This window comes from Lepisosteus platostomus, chromosome 11, assembly GCF_059453375.1.
Source record: "Lepisosteus platostomus isolate fLepPlt1 chromosome 11, fLepPlt1.hap1, whole genome shotgun sequence".
NCBI classification, from domain to species: domain Eukaryota; kingdom Metazoa; phylum Chordata; class Actinopteri; order Semionotiformes; family Lepisosteidae; genus Lepisosteus; species Lepisosteus platostomus.
Genome location: NC_142621.1, coordinates 25,194,195 through 25,209,752, shown reverse-complemented (window position 1 = coordinate 25,209,752; position 15,558 = coordinate 25,194,195).

Here is a 15,558-nt window from a genome sequence, read left to right as displayed (position 1 = left end):
TTTTCAAATAATTTCTGTAGTGCTAATATTAAAAATACAATAATGCCCAAATTAATTAATAATTAAAGTTTGGGTAACTAATCCATACCTTGTGTTTTTGAGGCTCGTTGTACTCATCAGGCACTTTAAATGGTCCAAAGCTTTCACAGCTCCCGCGTCCACTGGATGTTCCCTGGGCTCTTAATTTTTCCAAAGATGGATTTGTTTCATTCTGAGTTCTGACGTCTTTTGACCTATTACCCATGATTTTATGCTTTATCATGGAGCCAAACTTTATCAAAGGATGTTTCTTGACTTTCTGGCTCACATTCACATCTTCATCCGGCATATTAACTGCAAAGGGGATGTTGCTGTGCGAGAGAAGCCCTTCGCTCTCAGATGTTTTGGTCAGTTGCATTGGGGTCATGTAATGTTTTGCTATGTCAATGCGCAAACCACTCTTGCTTTGGGCTGGACTGAGATTTTTGTCCTTATTAAGGCTGGGATTGTACACATACCAAGATGAGTGTCTGGGCAACTACTGTCACAAAAAAACAAAAAGTTACAGTTCAGTGATTGTTGTTTCATTTTTAAAAGTAAATCAAAACAAGTAACACTTCTCTTACGGAAAAGAAGATAAGGATTATGGGGTGTGTATATGTTTTTAGCACTGATGTTAACACTAGAATAAAGGCAGACAATGAAATATAAAATAAGAAATCAATGTGAATGTTTACAATTGCATGTATAGAAAATAATGCATCTCAATTTTTTTTATGATGCAGACATCAGTTTGGAAATGTAGACAATACTGTGAGCAAGTCTCTCTATTGTAGCATTAACTCACCTGATTGCTCTTGTACTAATTGAATAAAAAAGTGATAAAGCTGACATCCACAGACTGGTGAGTTTAGTACGTACGCTATGAACTGACAATAGGGATATTTCTGAGATGTTATACAGTATTAGGGAAAACAAATCTGGATTTGTAGTTTTATTGTAAAGGAAAATGCACAACATAACTATCATCATATTTACAAAATAAGAGTTCCATTTTCCAGTACTTTCTACACAAATGTCTGTTAATTAGGTACAGAACAGGTTCATCCTACTTTGATAAGAGAAATTTTTACAGGTTTGGAACTGTTGGTCATACCTCATCAACCACATCATGCGAAGACGACTCCAGAAGTCGTGTTTTCATACAGTCTGGCCTCGAGGAGCTCTTCATAGTTTTCTTAACTGTCTTCCCTGAAGCCTTACACTGCTGTACTCCTTCTACATCCTGGACTCCTTGAGCCAAATAATCTCCAGGCTTCTCTGGGGTCTCAGAAGCAGAGCAACCTTTTTTCTTATTCGAACAAGGTGTCACACCAACAGCTTCTCCTTGGGAACGTGATGAGCAGGGCTTATCCATAGTGTCTTCTGGCTGGAAACTGTTTTCAAAAACACTTTGGACTGTTGGAGAAAAGCCCTTTGGAGACTTTTTCATAGAAGACTAGTTTTTTACTTCTCACTGTAGTTATGTTTGTGTCCACAATTTTGTCCTGTTTGGACTTACTGGTTTTCTGAGAAATGAGAGATTGTGAAGATGGAATTGAACGCCCACTTCTTAAACCTTGAATTGCAATAGTTTCTTTAGCCACACAACAGGCCATTTCCTTGATCATTTCTGGATTCTGTGAGGCAATTCCTACTTGTAATACTTTCTTGCTGCCAATCGATTCCATCAGTTTGCTGTAAACAGAGCTAACAGTTTTATTGATGGCTTGCTGTAATGGAAGATGTTCTTCAGCCTTTGGTTCACTGATGGTTAGAGTGGAAACCTTTGTCAATTCCTTCAGCGCATCTTTGGTGAGTTTCAGTGCCAGGTCCCTGACCTGAGACTCGGACAGCTCTTCCAGTTCCCCAGAATAATTTTCTGGGTTCGGGAATCCAGGGCGAATTTTCAAAAGCAGTTTTGCCATGATATTTTTCACTGCATCTGTTTGACACATAACTGGTGAAGGTTCTAACTGGTCCATTTTGGTGCACATGAGCTGCTCAGTGCTCTGGGTTTACATATCAATGTCAGCTTGAGGAGCATCTGAAGACTCGATATCTGAATGTTGGAACTTCATAATTTCTCTCACAAGAGAATCAACTACCTTTTGGGCCAGGGCCTCACTCTTGGCTGCTACTGCTTGTTGAAAGTTGTCTTTCGAACCAGCACTCTGCAGCAATTCTCTGTAAATACAGCTGGCCACTTGTTTGACAGAAACCAGCTCACATTGGATATTGCTTCTCTTTGTTGGATTGCATTCTGAGGTATCTGGGGCTGTAAATAGTTTCTTCAGCACATTGTCAATAATGCCCACAGCAAATTCACTGAGCTCCTAACAAGAAACTTTCCATAATCTGTTCTTGTTTCTCCTCCCCCTTTGGAGAAATAGGATGAATTCTTAAGAGCAGCTTAGTTACAATTTCTTTCACAATATCTGAATATGGTAGGGGAATATCAGAAGGTGGGTGAATATCAGAAGGGGGCTCTGAAGATGATATTCCCCTTTTTTGGCAACCAAGGTTCAAGGTGTCATTTTCACTGCTGTTCACGTCATTAGTGGCATCGTTTGTAATGAAGGAAGGAGAAGGACCTGAGGCTGAAGACTCAGCTGTTCAAAAGTAGAGCTTTGAGAGCTCTTTAACCAAAGATACAATAATGGTATTGGACACTTCCTGATTTTTGGACATTACTGCTTTGTATAATAAGGGAGCCACTTTCTTGCAGCAAGTCATTGTAAACTTTTTCAATCATTTGCTCTGCATCCGAAGGCTGAATAAAGATGCATCTGTCATGGTCAGCTGTGCCTATAGTAATTCCTGGAACAGCTGATAACTGCATGATCACAGATTCAGTAATACTTATAACCATTTCACTCAAGGTTTGCAGAGGTTTCTTCAGATCTTCACTACTGGACTCAGGGCTGGAACAGTTTAGCTGAATTTTCTTTAGCAGTTTATCTGTGACCCCATGTACTATTTCAGAAGAAACAAGAGAAATTTCAGAAGACTGTGCACTGGGTGTTGCCTCTTTGTTGTGCTCAGTAGCGATTCTAATATCACTCATCAGCTCATCAACCTTCACATCATGCGAAGAGGACTCCAGAGGTTGTGTTTTCATACAGTCTGGGCTTGAGGAGCTCTTCTTAGTCTTCTTAACTGTCTTCCCTGAAGCCTTACACTGCTGTACTCCTTCTAGACCCTGTACTATTTGAACCAGATAATCTCCAGGCTTCTCTGGGGTCTCAGAAGCTAAGCAATCTTTTTTCTTATTAGAAGAAGGTGTCACACCAACAGCTTATCCTAGGGAAAGTGATGAACAGGGCTTATCTATAGTGTCTTCTGGCTGGAAACTGTTTTCAAAACCACTTGGGACTGTTGGAGAAAAGCCTTTTGGAGACTCAGTCATAGAAGACTGCAGTTTTTTACTTCTGACTGTTCGACCAATAACAGGTGAAGGTTCTAACTGGTCCATTTTGGTGCACATGAGCTGCTCAGTGCTCCGGGTTTCCATATCAATGGCAGCTTGAGGAGTACTGGACTCAGGGCTGGAACAGTTTAGCTGAATTTTCTTTAGCAGATTATCTGTGACTCCATGTACTATTTCAGAAGAAAGAAGAGAAACTTCAGAAGACTGAGCACTGGGTGTTGCCTCTTTGTTGTGCTCACTAGTTATTTTAATATCACCCATCACCTCATCAACGATCTCACTTGCTTCTCTGCTAATACTGATCTCTGGTGAAACGGATGAATATCGGGAAGCTGAATGTGTCAGTTTGGAAATGTTGGTCACCATAGAACTGATTATGGTTTTGACCACTGTCTCATTTCTGGTGGCTACAGCTTTCTGTAGAACCTGTTGGGATCCAGTTTGACACAGCAATTCGTTGTGAACAGAGCTGGCAACCTGCTGAATCTTGTTTGGTTCATGAAACACATCATTATCTTGTTTCACAACTGTTATCTCCTGGTTTTCGGACAAGTCCTTCAACACACTGTCAAAGAGGTCCACAGCTATCTGACTCAGCAAAGACACAGACATCTTCCCTGGGATTTCTGTAGAAGTTTCATCTTTTATCAAAGTAGGGTACATCTGCAATAGCAGCTGTGTTATGATGTTTTCCACAGTCTCAGTACACACTAAAGTCATATTAAGTGATTCTGTTGATTTAGCCATAGAAATTTCCTGGAGCCCAACTGAGGAAACCGGTTCAATATTCAACGGTTCTACAGGGACACTGAGTGGTTTGATTTCAGAACTGTTTTCAAGGTGGGAGTCTATTTTCAGTTCTTTAGAAGAACTCTTCTCAATTTCTGATGTCACCCTGGCTGCTGGTATATTACCCATGGTAACAAAGAGCTTTTCATTTAATGATAGTAAAACAAAATATCAGAAAGTATGTACAATTGAAACAAAAACTAAATTATATTGAGAAGTAACGAATGACAGGCATAAAAAATATTTGAGTATAAAGCTTCATGTTCCTGTAAAACTATTACATCTTGGAGCTCAGGTAACTACATACAAAGAAGCAGCCATATTCACAGATACTGTATATATGGCTACTGAATATATGGCTTTATTCACTCATTCTCTCATTCATAGTCATGGCCTACACTATCTTGGTCTAAATACATCAAAAACTTTTTAAAGATACAACAGATAGAAAATCAAGGTACTGTATATTTATATACAGTCACTACATTTTTTAACTTGTACTTCATAGGAACTAAAATGTTTATACACTATTAAATGATTTAATTTGATTTACTTCTTACCTTGTTTTTCACTGTCTTCAGGCTCCATTGATAAATCACAGGCAGCAGACAAAACATCCATGACAGACATTACAAGTAAGCTGGAAAGCTGATTCATTGCATCATGGTAGACCTGTGAACTGGGCACTGATGGTTCAGTACTTTTCTGTGGTCTGTGATCCATGGCAGTCAGAGACACTTTCTCTGAAATCCTTTGGGAAGACTTAAAGTCCGTATTTGTATCAAACTCTTGAAAAAGTGAAACATCTTTCTCATTTGTGTGAAAAGTTGGAGAATCTGGAAAACTGAGGCACTGCTTCAACAGCCTTTTCACTGATTTCTCAGTAAATGAATACAACAACTGCATAGAAAGTTCTGAGGACTTTGGATGGGATAAATCCTGAACTATTAGATGGCTCTTTAAAGTTGGATCTGTATTAGATTTGTGAGCTGTGCCCAATTGTACTGCAATTCCCGATTTCAAATTTAAATGGAAAACATTTTTGACAAGTTCTTCTGAAAATACACGCAGAGATCCACTCGAGACAAGTTGCTCCACTTTCCTTTCAATAGGACTCATTGTAGAACTCTCTGTGGAGGTCCTGACTTGGTCCTTAGGCTCTTCTGAAACCCTTGTCTGCAGTGGGGGGAGATTGTGCTTTGCTGTGGCTCCTGGTACTTGAGATGCCCAGGACGCCTCTTCAGCTGAAAGCTTTTCAATGTTCAAATTAACATTATTGGAGTGGGTTTGAAATGCTATATTCTCAGTGATGAGACCAGCAGCACACTCCAATTTCTTTTGGCTTGTTCTAGACTTGCTTTTTGTATCTGAGGCCTCCTTTACATCAAGTTCGCCCATAATAATGTCAACAATACCCATGGCAACAATTTCAATGTCAGACACTGCAGACTCTGCACTGCAGTGTCTGCAGGGCTCTGTGTTCTGCTGAGAAGTCAAGCTTTGGTGAAATGAGAGGGCTTGGCTGGTCTCCTTCCTCAACATTGTCAAGTGTTGTTTTCTCTGAGCCTCTCTTTTGTTCTGCAGCATTTAACCTGTTTTGATCTGTAAATGAATCTTCTATCACATTGCTTCTGCAAGGAAGTTCCATGAACTCTTGTTCACCTAGTCCCATGTCATTTGCAGTAAAGGGTTTCTTCCAAACACGGGACTGGGGAACTCGATTGCTTTTACATGTCAATTCATTTTCTAGTTCTGCTGTAGGTGTAGGTTGATCCTGAAGCTTTGATGAAGCATCAGTCAGGGCTCTATAGGGAGTGTCCCGACTCATGACTTCTGTGTCATCTGTATAAGAATCAATCACCATCCCAGGCACATTTATGGGTGGGAAACGTTGAACAGAATATTCTCTACGGTTATGGTTAGTGTACTCTTTATGGACAGTGTCTTCTGCACTAGACATCCTGTCTTTCCCATATTGTTCACCAGAGAGGTGCATTGTTTCATAATCTGGCTTCAAGACCACATCTGAAACTTTAAGATTTTCAAATGTAGATAAAACAGAATCCACCAGTTCAGTCGCTTGAAGGGTTTCTTCTGAGGGTTTTGCTCTTGCTCCTGAGCAACATCCTTTGTCATCACCCCTATTTATTTCACTCCTGATTGTTTGCAATATCTGACTGCCAACATCCTTGGCACAGATGATTAAATTTGCCTGATTTTCCTGAGTAGTCCTGCTTTGCCTTGAGAAATCAACGTTCATTAACACACCTAAAGGTTCTGAATCTTCACTAAGATGATTACGGGGTGCCGAGTTTGTTACTGACATGCTTTTCTTAGTCAAGTGTAGTTCACTAAAGCTCAGGTGTGAAACCTGGACTGAAGGAGGAAACATCTCAAGTGAATCTGCTGATCTCTGCTCTTTAGCTGATAAAACTTTCCTTGCTTTGAACAAAGACAGGCTCTTCTGATTCCAAAAGTGTTTCAGTTTGTTCTTCACAGTTTTGAAGAGTTCCTCAGTCATTGTCCTAAGGTGCTCAGCTGTTCTAGTATCAGTTTTAATTTCTGATGTTCCTGGTAACAGGGCTGTATCACAGCTTTCTAATTTATCTTTGTAGTCTGTTGAGAAAGCAATCTTCTCAAAGCATGTAGCGTAATGTAGTTTTTCTAAAACATCAACAACAATATCTGAAGCCAGTTCAGTGGTTTGCACATGAGAAGAAGAGTCTGAGGACATTGCTTCTTGAGCATGTTTTGTTGCATCCGGTGTTTTACATACATCATCAGCTGTACTGTTTGGTTGCTCTGGGAGATGGGCAAGTCCAGAAGATATACATTTTGCAGCTGCTTTTTTAATCATTTCACTTATTATCCTTGTTGCTGTACTATGGAATACAGAGCTGGAGGTCCTCAGCATCTTCTCTGACCCTTCACTTTCTGCATCTGATATGATGCTCTGTCCAGAAGAGGAAACACTTAAATTGTCCTCAACCAAGTTCATGTCCATTTGCCCAATTTGCTGTTTTGAAGAAATGTTCTCAGATGACACCACCTTTGGAGGATATCTACAAATCTCCATTGGAATTTGATTAGGGACTTGTCCTGTTGCCTTATCAATATCAGATAATATGATTTCTTCAACAGGAGATATCTGGGATTTTGATTGATCTGGAATACTCTCCTCTCTTATAAATGTAGAAGCATCTCTCTCCTAGTCTTTAGGATATGGTGAAGGGCTTTTAATGGTGTCTAAAATATATTGCTCTTCAAGGTACTCCAAAACTGAAGTAACAACCTCTCTAGCCAGAAGGCTTTCATCTGAAGCCTTCTTTGCCACTGTTGTGCAATAAATCTCCTGGTCTAACTCTTTTTTCATTGCTTCACAAATGGCTCCAGCAGTTTCTACTGTATAGGTGCACAAATCTGAAATATCTGACACAGAATCAGAAAACACTGAATTTGTTGGTGAAGAGCTGACACTTGAGCTCTATGCATTGCTTTGAGCAGGAGAACTGGAACTAGATACATCTTCAGTCTGGGTGAGTAAAGATTTGAGCTTTCCAAATATAGTCCTTACAATGCCTTTTGCAACTGAACTCAAGTCAAAAGTATGATCAATGGATCCTGTTTCTGTGCTGCCTCTAGAAGTTTGAGGAGCAGCAGCAACATTTTTATTGGATTCTTGCAGATATTTATTTGTTTCAATATAATTCAGTGCAAACAAAACATATTCAAAAACAGAATTTACAATGTCCTTGGCAATAACAGTGACCCTATTGTTGGGAATCTGAGATTTTGGACTTATTTGTTCCAAAATGCAGATTTTTGCAGCTTCTGAGAGCAATAATGACTCTTTTGAGATACTCTCCTGTAAATTGTTACCCACAGGGCAGAAATCCTGCTTTGTTTTTTCAACGATCTGAGATACTATTTGTTCAGCAATTTCAATGATTTTGGCTTTAGAGATCCCAAAAGCAATATCACTGTTTGCTCTTTTCATTCCCACACTTGATTCCGAGGAGTGAGACTTTAATTTGAAAGATGGGGAGCTACTGCCATTTGTTCTTTTCTTAGTCACTTTTGCCTCATCTCTCTCATTCTGCTGGGCATCAGGACTCTGAAGAAGGTAGTTTTTCTCCACAGATAAGCTGGAGGAGGGTGAAATCGTTTCTAAATTTTTCAGAATTGCTGACGCAAAGTCACTCATGGACTGGTTATCGCCTGAATATGTTTCCTTCACGTCACTCATCTTATTTTCAGTATTTGCTTTGCAGAATTCACTCTTGACTTCTTGTAAAACAGTACTGATTATTTCTGTTGCCATAACAGCTAACTCCGCCTCATCATATTCTTCTGAGTGGAGTCTCTGGGATTGTCCTAAGGCATGTAGGTCACCACCATGGCCACCCAGGAGTCTACAGGTTGACCCTGACTCAACAGCGCTTGTGAAAAAAGGCTGGAGTCTTCCAGAGACAACTTGTTTAATCTCACTGGCAACCTCTGAGGCTACAGATTCAGACAGAAGCACAGACAGTGCTTCTAGATTAACACGCACACTCTTTGGGGTGGGAATTCTTTGCTTATTTGCTGACAAAGCAGAGTTGACACGTTCAAGAACACCATCCACACGTTCAGTGGCAAGGTTATTCGATCTGCAGTGGGTATTCAAGACACCTAACGCACAACACTGGGGTTCCATCAGCTGAGCAGGAAGCTGTGCTTCAATGAGGGCTCTGCTAAAGACATCCTGTATTATACGTTCTGCTTTTGTAATTATACTAGACTTAGCGATTCCAAAAAGGCCCTTCAAAGGTTCCGAGAGGGGCTTTCCAGCATCTTCTCCTCCATTAGCAACCACAATCTCCTTCGAGGGTGTTTTGGATTTTAATCTGCAGGGTGTATTTTTCCCTGTTTCTTCTCTTGAACTACCCGAGGACGAGAGGGGTGAAGGGAAAGGAGTGGAGATCCTGCATCTCGTTGACATGAAGCTACTGCTCCTACTCTGGGACTGCCATGTGGACCCTGACTCAGTACCAAGCAGAGAATGAGAACTCAGGGTGGCCTGTAGTGTCTCCTCACTACTGCTGAAGTAAACCAGGGACCCAAAGGAGCAGTGAGACACGCTCCTGCTCCTCTCTTCATTGTAAAGGGAGATGGCTGGGAGCAGCACTCTGATAATGGACGCTGCCACCCACGCCACTATATTCTCCGCCGTGTCATTAAGCTCTTCCGTTGTTATCTGTTTTAAAGCAATAGTACAAAAGTAACCACAGAGCACTAAAATAGTTCAATATACAGTACACCTATCAATATAAAACCTACTTTTACTTACTTGTCAGGGTTCATTGTTTCCCATGTTAACATTTAGAAATTTGCAACCAAATTTTAAATGCCAGCACAGACGCAACTAATACAAATATACTGTTGTCCATACAGTATAGTAAAAATTTATTATAGATATACTGTTGTATGTATAGAAAAATATATACAGTACAGTATTTCTAATATATAAATGAAGCAAGAACAGCAGAATACCAGTCTAACCAAATAAATAGAATGGTCAGTATTGCAGATTTTGCAAATGGATCCCTTAATTTATAAATAATTAAATGTGCAGACCCCTGTTTCATTCCAGAGGAGGCAGTGTCAAAGGGTTCTTTTGGCATCGAGTCTATGGTAGAAAGTGAAGTCACCCCCTTGGAACCTGGACAGCTTAATATTCTCTGGCAAAGAGGCGCGGACCTTTGGCATAGTGGAATATCTCTGCTCTGAGGAGTGGCTATGTGGCTCTGACGCCAGGGCAGCCACAATCAAAACCTAGTGGGAGCTGAGCTGAACATGTCAGGGAAGGAACCACTAAGCAATAGATAGGTGGACTAAATTTCAGGATTTACTGTACTGAAGGAACAAATTAACATATTTCTTTACATTTGTTCTTTAGTTATGACACTGTGCATTTTAACTTCAAGGAGCTATCTGGAAAAATCAAATGCATCCATTACATTCAGACAAGCAGTGTACCTTACCTGTCCATATAGATTGTTCTCAATCACCTTTCTTTCACTAAAAAACATTATGATAAAAATTAATAAGTGTGACATTGTTACTACATGGACAAAATACTAACTAGATTTTGCAATATTAAACAATGGTGACTAATTAACAAAATATAGGCATCTTTTCTAGTGGCAGAACAATTAATCTATTTTAAAGCACATTCCTGTGTAAAAAAGATAGCCTCCTAACCATGATGTTGTGGGAAATCCTTCAACCAAGGAGCAGGACACAGTCTTTGTGGATTCAGTTGTTTTATTGAGCTCAATAATAACATCAACGCGCGTTGGGTCTGCCCCGCAGGACAGACGAACCGCAAGGGTTTCCCAGCTCTTATATACAGTATGATTTCAGGAAGTTGTTTTGTTTCATAGCTTCATGTGTATTCGTCTTGCCCTTTGATATGTAGCATGAGTTGACCGGTTGGTCCTGTCTGAAGTCCTGTCCTTTGATGTGTAGCTGTAATTGTTGGAGCTGCTTAAGAAATGTTAAAACAGCCGACATATTACACAATGTGCCTGAACCAACACTGTAGTGTTGAATACAGATAAATTATATATATATATTTTCCATCTATGATATATATATAAGTGTTTTTCTACTTCAATGATTATGTTCGTACTTTTTCAATTTACCTACTGGATGTCTAAAACTTGCTTAGGTTTTTAACTTTAATATGAGAGGCTTATAAAATAAAAATCACCGCAACAAAATAGGACATTGGAAATTATAAATCTTTAACTTCAAACTGCAACTGTTCCATAACACTTTAGCAAGTATGGTACAATCGTGTTCCTATGTGAAGGAAGATCACTGGTAATTTTACATCATTGTGTTTTCAACAACAACTACTTGGTCAGGCGCAATGTATCTAACCAGTTTCATACTGGGTACTTCATAATTGACACAACAAATACAGTTAAGTTCAGAAAATAAATAGTAATTCTGCATTGAAATGTGCAGAAATATGTCATGTTTATGTTTGTACCCTGTTAACTTCATAGAGATTAGACCTTAGAGAATTTAAAGATTCTGTGAAACAGGCAGTTTGACCAGAGGTGCCCAAACCTTTGCATACAACTGTATGTTGCTGCTGCATCATTCAGGACAAAGCCCAAAATGCGTTTCCTACACATTTGATGACTTAGTGTTACTTAGTTGTTACTGCCCTCTGGTGGTTGTTGATTGAAACATAACATCCATTCAACACGACCAGACATTTCTCCCATTGTCAATACTTCAGCAAAACTTCACATTTTATACCGGTGCCACAACATATTGTTAGTTATTATGATAGAAATAGAAAATATGACTAATATATTATTGTTGTAATGCAGTTTGATCAGGGTTATACATAAGTACAATACAACAGTTTATTTTTGCGAAGGTTCAGTTAGTGTATTTTGACTGCTGCTCTGGTCATCGTCAATATCAATATTCAATGTCAATGTTCTAGTCATTACAACAAAGCCGGTTTATGGTAAACTATATCTAGGATTTGGAAAAATGCACATGAGCTAACACAAAAATGTCCACATGTACTGTACTGTTAACAGACTGATTCATGCATTCGCAAAGAGAGAAAAAGCAATTTCATGAACTCAGCTGGTGAAGTGAGCTCAAAATAGAAAACAGTTCCTCTTTAAACATTTACATAGTACCATACTAAAATGATTAAAATAAAAACTTTATATACGCACTGATGCTTAACATACCACAACTGCAGCATGTTGGATTTTCCCATCAGACAGCTGACTGATCAGAGGGACTTCATGAAACCAGTTGGAATCAGTAGTCACCTCTTCAGTGGAGTCAGGTGAAATATGAACTGACCCAAGAGAAAAGAATTATTGTCGCATTAGAATTCTCATGGCATGCATAAAAAAGTGATCAATCCAATTAACATCCAAAATAGGCAGAAAACATGTATTTATTCATAGATAAAATTAGGATGCTGATTAGGATTTATTTATCTGTTTACCCATATAATTTAAATCATTTTCACACCTTAGCTCACAACACTTTTACTGCACCAGACTGTGGCACAATGGCTGCCCAGAGATCCCCAGACTTAATTGGAACCTTCTTCAGCCTTAACAGTAGATGTTACCAAGCTTTCAAAACCCAACACTTGTGCATTAATCATTTAATATTGATTGAATGACACAAAACAATTGACATGTTTTTATCTGAATAAGCTATACAAATAAAACTGAATTGAATTAAACTGATTTTTTGGATTATATGTTCCATTGAAGCTGTGCCACAAAGAAAACATCCTTTAAGTTGAATAGTCCTTTCAGATAGTTTAGATCAATAGATGCTATAGATGTTTTAATAACAAAATGCAAAATGTGGATTACAGAAATATTGAATATAATGTATTTACATGTAGTGGCTGGAAATTAAACAATCTGAAGATAATGAAGGATTCCTTCTTAATGTATTATTTTATGATGCCTGCAACTTATTGCGTGTTTCCCTTTAAAAAGTTTTGACCTCAGTACATACATATTATTCTTTTCATACAGACATATGATTGAAAAGCTTTGGAATTTTGTAATTGTAGGTGTTTATTAAACAAATTCTACAGTTCTATAATCAGTAGTAAACCTGAAGATGTTGTCAACCTGCATCATTCCTTCTGGCCAACAAACTAAAACGCATTAAATTGTGAACTAAATCACAGTTGTACCACTGCAAATTATTGGATCTAGAAGCTTACCCTGTTTTCCAGACTGAAGTATTTCATTAAAATATTGCCTTTTAATACTGTCTTGCATTTCTCTCTCAAAATCCTTCCTTTCCTGTAAACTCTCATTTAGCTTTTGCTGCAGGAGAGCAACCTTCCTTTCATATAATTCAAATGCCTGAGAATGACAGAAAACCTTTCACAAGTGGCTATTCTTTAAAGAAAAAGGAAAGCCTCTCAACAAAAGATGAAAAGGTCCATCTCATTGTTGAACATCTTGTATTAAAATGCACATGTTTTTCCTTTACTCTAGTATTTAATGACAAATGATCTAGCTTGCAACCCAACATGTTGCTAATTTAAAACTTCCCGTCCATAAGGTCACATTTTAATTTAGTATCAGACAGAAGCTGTTGGGCACCACTGAAATTCCAGCTCAAGTCAAAACTACAGGAGACTCCAATCTCATCACAATCTACAGCACCTTGAAGCTGGGAAGCTGGGTCTGGTCAGAGCTCAGAAGAAGAAAGGCTGGGTCCAACATTACTTGGATGAAAGACTCTGTGTGTAGTTCAGAACCTTGGAGGGTGGGTATAAGAGATTGAAGCAGCAATGTCTCTCTCTAATGCTTAGGTAATGAAGAGCAGAGATCATCAACCACCCTCTTGGATCCTCTTGGGGAGATACCCCTGAGGGATACTTTAGAACAGCCAATTATGCAAAGCAGCATGTCTCTGGGATGTTACTTGGAATTAAAACCCACAACACGCAGAATAAATGCCACACAGGCAGGTGCCCAAGGCTGGAGATAAACCATGGGCTTTGGAGATGCAGTGCTATAACCATGAATTGGAGGCACCAAACACTACCAGAATATGGTGTTTTGGCACCTCTGTAGCATATCTTGGCATAACCACCCTAGAGTAGACGCACAATATAAAAGGTGCCAACATACCATGCTCATTGTGGTCACTGAGGATCCAAAAAGTATTAGTTTAGGTTATTAATTTAAACCTATAGGTGGTCATCTTGGAAATACAACAAAATATAGCTGCAAGGTCAGTGTCAGGTCCGGAATTTGCATGAAGAAAAGTTCACCTTAAGAGGATGAATCCAAACATCCATTACTCCAGTACCTTTTTGTGCCTTCTAGCTTTGGTCTCTTTCTTCAGCCGGGCCTGTCGCACCTCCCTCCGGGCATCTTCCTCTGTCCTCATCTGAAAAGCTCTCTCTCTGATTTTTCACATCTGTAGAGCCGTCAGTGAAAAGGCAAAGCAGATGACAAACAGCAGAAAGCTAGATTGTGTTGAGCACAAAACAGCTACGCTACTAGACATTTATATTTATATATGTCACCTGCTTATAGGTGGTACATTAAATATTAAGGATTCTGTTAGATCATGTGGAGCTGAATCTCTCCCCTTTTTACATTCTAGCAATTGAGGCCTTTGGGCATTTTTCAGCATATTACAGTAGGAGCATTCAGCAGCTGAATGTAGTCTGGGAAGCCCAAAGTCAAAATAACTGGGAAAATAACATACCATACAGCAATGTACAATGAGAATGTGAAAAAAAAAAACAAGAACCATGATTTAGCTGATGTAGAAAACCGATGAGGCTAAATACTATATATTGATAATGCTGGTGATTTGAAAGCTGATAAATCAATGAAAGGGGTGAATAAACTATGTGTTTTAAAAGTGAGTTAAGCTACAGAGTGGAATGTGAAATGGAAATCTAATAAGTAAACTGATTCTTAAAATGTAGAGAGCTTTGCAAAAAATATATATTGGTGCTTTTAGAAAATACATTTCAAGGATGTAACCTCTGTGCTACGGGCAGAATTTTAGAAAACAGTGCATCAACAAAGTACGCCTTGTTTAGGTTACTTTAGAAGACAATGTACCAAAACAATATATGCTGTCTGGGTCATTAGATTAGCCGAAAGTAAATGATAAGCTTTGAAAAAGGGCGGAGCAGTGGCTCTGTGGCTAAGGATCTGCGCCTGTGGCTGGAAGGTTGCCCGCAGCCGGCAGAGGAATCCTACTCCGTTGGGCTCCTGAGCAAGGCCCTTAACCCCAACTGCTCTAGGGGCGCTGTACTATGGCAGACCCTGTGCTCTGACCCCATGCTCTCTCCCTGTCTGTGTGTCTGTGTGTCTCATGGAGAGCAAGCTGGGGTATGCGAAAAGATAATTCCTAATGCAAGAAATTGTAAAGGGTTAATAAAGTAATGTTATATATATATAATAAAACAAATCTAGTGGTGCTTCTTCTTTTGTTTAAGATGTAATCTGTTTTGTCTTAGGGAAAGGGGGAAGTGTTGAAGGGACAAAGTGCTGAGCTTTCTCTTACAGCGCAACATCTTACAAAAACCCTGTACTGCTTGTAACAAATTGAGTCTCTGATGCACTTTGCAGAGTGGCAACAGGGCTCCTAATATTGCAATATTGAAATAAAGACCTTACTCAGGTGAGAACTCTCTCTTGTGGCTTCCTTGAAAATTAATATTTCCATGACAATTTGTGGGCTTGTCCGGGATCACAAACCTGAGCGCGGACGGCTGCTGAAACTCCATC